The following is a 6,799-nucleotide window of genomic DNA, read 5'->3' on the forward strand; positions in this document are numbered from 1 at the left end:
GCAGTCTACCACTGCACCCCCGGGGCTGGGCCAACACAGTGTGACACAGACTGGGGAGAAGCCACCACCCACATTTCTGTGTGACACATGACGAGGGTGCCCATTACAGTGTGCACTGAGACGCTGGGCCCTCGAGGATTGGAGCCCCGGGAGGCAGCCACGCAGAATTCTCAAAGAGGGGCCCTCTCTCCATGGCTGGTGGACAATGGACAATAGACAATAAGAATGAGTTTGGAGCAGAAAAACCTACCCAGAGACCCCCGGAGCCTCCCAAGCCCAGCCATGGGAGACTGCAGCCAAGGAGGGGGCTCAGGCTCTGAGTCAGAGGGAGAGGGCACAAGTGGGCAAATTGTGGGTAAGTCACAATAATAAGAGCTCACCAGCTGCTGGGGTGTGGCTGCAACTGAAGCCCTCTGTGGAACGCTTGGACCTCCACAGCGCATGGCTGAAACCGCAATAAGTGATGGTTCTCCTAATTGCCGTGGGGCAGGACCCAGGATGGGGGCGTTCAGTCAATGGTAAGCACTGTGCTAGTATGCAGAATACATTTTGGTCCAAGAAGGACACCACAGAAGCAAAACACCCAAATCCTATGCTGCAGGAAGGGAGCTTTTTGCAAACCACTGGAGCCAAATCCCTAACAGCACATGGTCGACTGCCTAGCTTCGGTTACCGCCTGAGAGCCCTGCAGGAGTGTGGGTACAATCGGAGCAAACAGGGCGAGCTTCATGGAGGAGGTGTGGCTTGAGCTGAAGGACTTGGACAACTGAGAAGGGAAGGGAGAACATTTCAAGCTGGCTGGGGAGAGGGCAGAAGAGAAAGGACAGTGTTGGGGGGCTGGGGACTCTGGAAAGTGCCGGTGCTTTCCATGCATTTCCTTGTTTAACCTGTTCTGTGTCACTCTGAGGTAGGTGCTGTTATTGTCCACATTTTGTGAATGAGGAAACCGAGAGCTCAGAAAAGCTCAGTAACTTGCCCATAAGCACACAGCTCGTTCCCGGGGAGCCAGAGCCAACCCCGCGTCTGCTCTGAGCCTTCTGGCCGGGGCCTCCTGGCCGGGGCCAGCAGCAGCATCAGAACCTCCCAGGCAAACTTGCTGCAGCCCTTGGCCAGGGGCCCTGACGGTCACACCACAGGCCGATGAGCCCCTGCTGCTTCTGAGCTCCCTGCTCAGTGGAGCAGTCTGGGTCCTGCCCACAAGCCTGGTGCGCTGCCTGCCCCCTGAAGATGTCTTCACTGGGAATCACAGCCAACGAGTGTACCAGCAGGATGAGACAAGCTAAATGCTCAAGAGGCTCCCAGGGAACAATGCTGCTCTGTGAGTAGCCCAGGCTGGAGCCCAGCCCTGGAGGGCTGACAGGAACTAGCCCTAGCCAACAGAGGCGTCCCCAGGACTCCCCAGAACCTACTCATGCTGTGGCCTGTTCCCTGCACTCTGGAGGGGAGGGGGATAGGAAATGCACTTCTTGAGCCTTGGACCCCAGAGCCACCCAGCCAGCCCCTGTCATCCCCACCTCTGCCTGCCATGCTGGAAAACCCAGAAAAGTGGCCCCAGCTGAAGCCCCAGTGGGCCATCCCCTAACCCCCTCCTGCACCCTCACCCTGGGACCCCGTGCTCAGGGAATTCCAGGCACATCCCACATGCCCCTGACTCCCAGAGGGACAACGGGGCTCAGTCTGGTCGGGCAGAGCAGCCTAAGGGCAGCCCCGGCTCAGTCCCAGTCCACACCCAGAGTGGACAAGCCCATTCTCTAGGGCTGAAAACCTATCCCTGACCATGCTCCCACCTCTGCCTGAGCCCTTTATGAGTAGCACAGGAAGAATGGTTTGCTGGAAGGAAGGGGAGGAAGGAATCAGGGTGCTAAGTCCCCTGACCTTGGAAGGTGAGGAAACAACAAAAAACCAGCAATAGGAGGTTAATTTGGGGGAGGGGCACTGATAAATTCCTGGACTTGTCCCCTCAAACAGCCCCTGGGAAAAAACTCATGGTAGACACACTCCCCTCCAGCCTCCCTTGAACCAAGGGCAGCTCCACCTGCCAGGCTCTGTTCTTGCAAAGGCTGCCTACACCTACTGAGTCTGACCCTAAAGAGGCTAGTTTATTCCTCAGGCAGGAGGGCTCCAGGACCTAGAGGGCGAGTGGGCTCACCCCAACCCACCAGGTGGCCGGCTGCCTCAGGACCAGGCGAGGATGCGGGTGAGGAAGGAGCATGCCCCGAGTCCCGCTCCCTCTCTTGTTCAGCCCCCACACCGCAGATGCTCGCACTCACATTCCTGCCCTCTCCCTCGGCGCCCGCCCAGAGGCAAAAGGGGGCTGAGGGGACCGGGGCTCCAAGGCCTGGGAGCAGGAGACGCTGTGACGGTTTTGCTCTACTAAGCAGCTTGGGAGAAGAACCTTCCCGAATCCATGCTGCCAACTGGCTGCCTCCTGAGAGGCTGAGGGCAAGACCTGTGAGTGGAGCCCAACACCCCCGGTTCCCTGGTTCCCTTGGACGAGGGAAGGGGCTCAAGGGGCATCCACCGTGCAGGGGAAGAAGGGTGTCCGCTGGCCGGGGTGGGGCTGAAGCTGGAGCTGACGGAGAGAAACAATGGCTGTGCGGTCATCTGGGGGGGGGGGGGGGTGCGCCCAAAGGAAAGGACCCTGCCTGATGAAAGAAAGCACTTCATTTTTGCCAGGTGACCCCTTTTTACAGATGAACAAACCGAGCCTCAGAGAGGTCCATACTGGGCCCGAGGTCACATGACTAGCAAACCGAGAGTCTCTATCTCGATGCCTCCGAAGGGCACCAGACACAGTCCCTGACAAGGAACTGTGAGCGAGACTACACCCAGCAAGACCTAAAACACCCCCACTTCTGCCAGCAGTAGGGTTCTGAGAGGAGAGGCCTGTGTGCTGCGGGTAATCTGGGAGGAAGAGTGGGATGCACTGGGCCGGGTAGCGGGTACCTTCCGTTCTTACTCTTTCCTGGAGAACGTGAACTAGGAAAGGGGACATGGAAAGGCCTCACTTTCTTATGACTTTCCCAAGGTCACAAAACAACACTTTCGGACCCAATTCTCTTGCTGCCCAAGCTAGACCCTGGAGATAGGGTGAGGCCCTAGAACGCACACTTAGCAATCCCCTGCTTCTCCAGCTACCTCAGTTCCCCCTGAATTGGGGGTCTCAGGCCTCTACACCCCACCCTTAGAGGCAGCCCCTACACTCAGATTAATATGTGCCTGGCTTACAGCCCCAAAGCACAATGAGAGCCAGGAGGCCATCAGTCAACATTAATAGCCTGGAACTCACCCCCTCCCCACCTTCAGCCTCAGTCTCGGCATGCCCAGGGTGGCAGGAACTGCCTCCAACACCCTCGCCCAACCCGCCGGTTTCTGGTTCTGAGCAGAATCTTTTCCTCTGTCTGGAAGCTGCAGGACTGGCCCACCCAGCAACCACATCCCCGGGCTCTCAAGCCCCAACACGCAGACCTGCTTCCCCCAAAACCCCTCCCTTAACATCTGCTTCTCCCAAACCCCAACCTTAACAAAATCGGCTGGCACTCAGCGGGCAGGGCAGTCCCTGTGCACGTGCCCACCTCAGAGGAGTGGCATGTCTCTGGGTAACACCTGAGTGACCCTGAGAACGGAGACTGGGATGGGGGTCCTCAAGTAATCCCCTGTTCCCTCCCTAGGCAGAGACCCTGGTTTGTGCTTCAGGGCCAGGCTGGGGTCCTGGGGCGAGTACCGACCTCAGCTCAGCACTGCCTCTCTGGGTGACCTTGGGCAGGTCCCTGCCATCTCTGGGGCCTCAAGCCTCTCATCTGTGACACAGAGAGAGATGACTCTGATGAATCCTCTTCTCCACGCTCTGTGGGTCTGTGACACTCCCTTTCCTCTGACCTCGGATGCTTGGGGGTCTTGGCCAACTCCAATCTGACTCTCTCCAAAGAGCCCATACCTTCCACACTTCAGAGCCCCCAGCTAGGTTCCTTCCAACATACTGTCCCCCAGCTGTCATTAGAGGTACTCTGAGAAGCCCTCTACCTGTCCCTCCTGACTCTCGACCTCCCAAGGACTGGCTCGCGTGGGTCTTGTGTTCCCAGCACCGAGCACAGTACAGAGCACATGGCAGGAGCTCAGGTTCCCTGAGCTGAAAGACCAGACACAGGCGGGCATCACCCTACTCACCCTCCTCCCATCTCCTAACCAGCCGAAGATGCTCACAGCTGAGGGACTGAGCCCCTGGCTTCCCTGCGGAGAGAGGTGAGAATTAGCTGTTCCTTGGGTTTCTCCCCAGCCCGCCCAGTTCCCATGCACTCATGAAACCGGCCGTGGTGGGGCCAAGGCAGACCTTGCCACTGCAGGGCAGGGTGGTAAAGATTTTTCTGTCCCCAGCCTTGAGGTGTTTGCTTAAGTCGCTGCCCAAAACATGATCCTGCCCACACCTTTGGCACAGGTCCCACACAGAGCACGCGTGCAAGAGGCCTGCAGGTGCAGATAAGGCCGGGGGCCCAAGGAGGGACAGAGGCGGCGGCATTAGCCTCCTTCTTGGGGGTTTAGCCTCAGTGTGCTCATCTGAAAACTTAACTGAACCAGCTCTAAAGTGAGGTGTGTCAGGAGGGTAATTTGTGAATACTTTGGCTTTATCTGCATAACTCAGTAAATCTCCAAAACCTGTTTGGTATGAGTGAGTGAGTGTGTGCGTGCGTGCGTATGCATGTGTGTGCGTGTGTGTGTGTGTGTGTGTGTGTGTGTTGAGAGGAGTTGAACAATAGGGTTGGAGGGGGATGACCAAGTTCTGGGTCAGAGGGAAACACAGGATGGGCTTATAGCAGAGAACCTTGAATGGGCTCAGAAGTCAGTGGGCTTGGAGACGAGCTGGAAACCCCTTCTAAAAATAATGTTTCCAGAGGCAGCCCCCACCCCACCTCCTCATGGAAGTAGCCACCCTGGGGTTTAGAGCTCAGGTCTCCAGGCTCCAGCCTGGTCAGGCCCTGTGTGGCCCCCCACCAGGGGAAGTCTGCCCTGACCTCTTTTCCCCCTCCCCTCAAGGGCTGAGCCTGGTGCCTCTGCTCTGCTCTCCTACAACAAACACTCCATGTTCTAGATGACAGTGTTCTCCTCATCTCCCTGTCTTCCCGACCAGAGTGAGGCCTTTTCAGGGAAGAGACTGTGTCTTGGTTATCTCAGTATTCCCAGAACAGGATAAGGGGTTTAAAATGAATGAATGACAAGGAATGAATGAATGAACGAACACGGTTTTCAATCCTGGATGTGGGGGTAAAGTAGCTTGCTAGCAAAGGACATTCTATTCTGCTCCAGAGAGAGGTATAGGGTGGATGCTCACCTGCTTTCACTGTGAAAGATACAATTTAATAAACCTCAAGACTGAGCTGCTTTGGGAGCAAAACAGTAGGTGCTTTTTTGCTCCTCTCTCTGTTTCTGAGTCTATTTTTCTCTGTACTTCTGCTGCTGCCATCTGCCTATTTCTCCATGTCTCTGTTTTCTCCACACCAGCCCTAACTCTGTCCCACAGTTTAACTCCACCCAAGAGAGCCCTAACATGCCCTTTTGAGCCATCAGGGCTTCTCCCCATCCTCTCCTCTGCTCATCTGACCTCTGGTCGGGCTTCCTCCTTCCTGGGTCTCCCACCCATGACCAATCCCCAGATTCTGAGACCTCTGTCCAGCTTTCTTGGTGACTTTGTAGAAAACTCTCGGTTCATCTATCCTTCCTGCCCTAATTTTACAAGATCTACCTATCCTGAATTTTGCCAAAACAGCAGGAGAAGGGTTGGAGAAGAAAGCCAGCAAGTTCTCAGCCCCAGAACCTATTCTGGAGGCCCCAGCCATCTTTAGAGATATACCTAAAAGGGAACTGAAAGTGTCTAAAGGTGGGGTCTTGTATAAGGTCTCATACATAGCTTTGCAGGTTCAAACATAAAAGTGATACAGTGGACTAAGCATAAAATTTGAAACTATAATATCCAGGTTTGATTTCTTCTCTTCCTTCCAGATCTTTGTGACCTAATGAAAAGTTATTTCACTTGAGTCAACCTCAGATTCCTCATCTGAAAAATGAGAGCAACATGCCTGCATGACATGATTGTTATGAGAATTAACAGATCACCTGTGTGAAAGCCAAATGTTACAATGGAAAGTCAATCAGACTCAGGGGAGGCTGACTCACATTAACAAAACTCACACCAGACCAACTGATAGACCAGAATGTCCACGGGTCATTTAAAAAAACAACAACAAATGTACCTGCAGGCAGCCCCAGATGCTCCAGTCTGTTGGGCGATGCAGTCTCTGTTCTGAAAGAACCAAATTACAACCAGAAGTTGCCCTGCCAGCATGGTATCCCAGGAAGGGGATTTAGTTGTGTGATCTTGATAGCCACTGTCACCCCGGCTATAGGGAGAACCTGATGCCTCATCTGCTTTCTAAGAATTGCCTGCCCAAAATTTAGAACAGGTCAAGCTCCCCATGCCACTGGACAATGCTGGAGATGCATGGATGAAGCCTTGCCCTCTGGCTCTGCTTTGCTTAAAGACTCCATCAGACAGTCTTTCCTTTATTCCATAAATCTACTCTGACCTCCTACTAAGTGCAGGCACGGGGCTAGGTGGTAGGGATACCAAAATGAACAAAACAGACACTGCCCCGCCCTTCTTATGAAGTTCCAAGTCTTTGGAGAAACACTGATAATTGAATGCATAATTACCATCCGTTGTGATCAGTGTATTGTTACCATGGTGAAGCAAAGGGAACCATAGGAACCCAGCGGCAAAGCCAGTGTGGGAGTCTGGCGAAGGGCT

The sequence above is a fragment of the Phoca vitulina genome, unplaced genomic scaffold, assembly GCF_004348235.1.
Source record: "Phoca vitulina isolate PV1807 unplaced genomic scaffold, GSC_HSeal_1.0 scaffold26, whole genome shotgun sequence".
Lineage (NCBI taxonomy): Eukaryota > Metazoa > Chordata > Mammalia > Carnivora > Phocidae > Phoca > Phoca vitulina.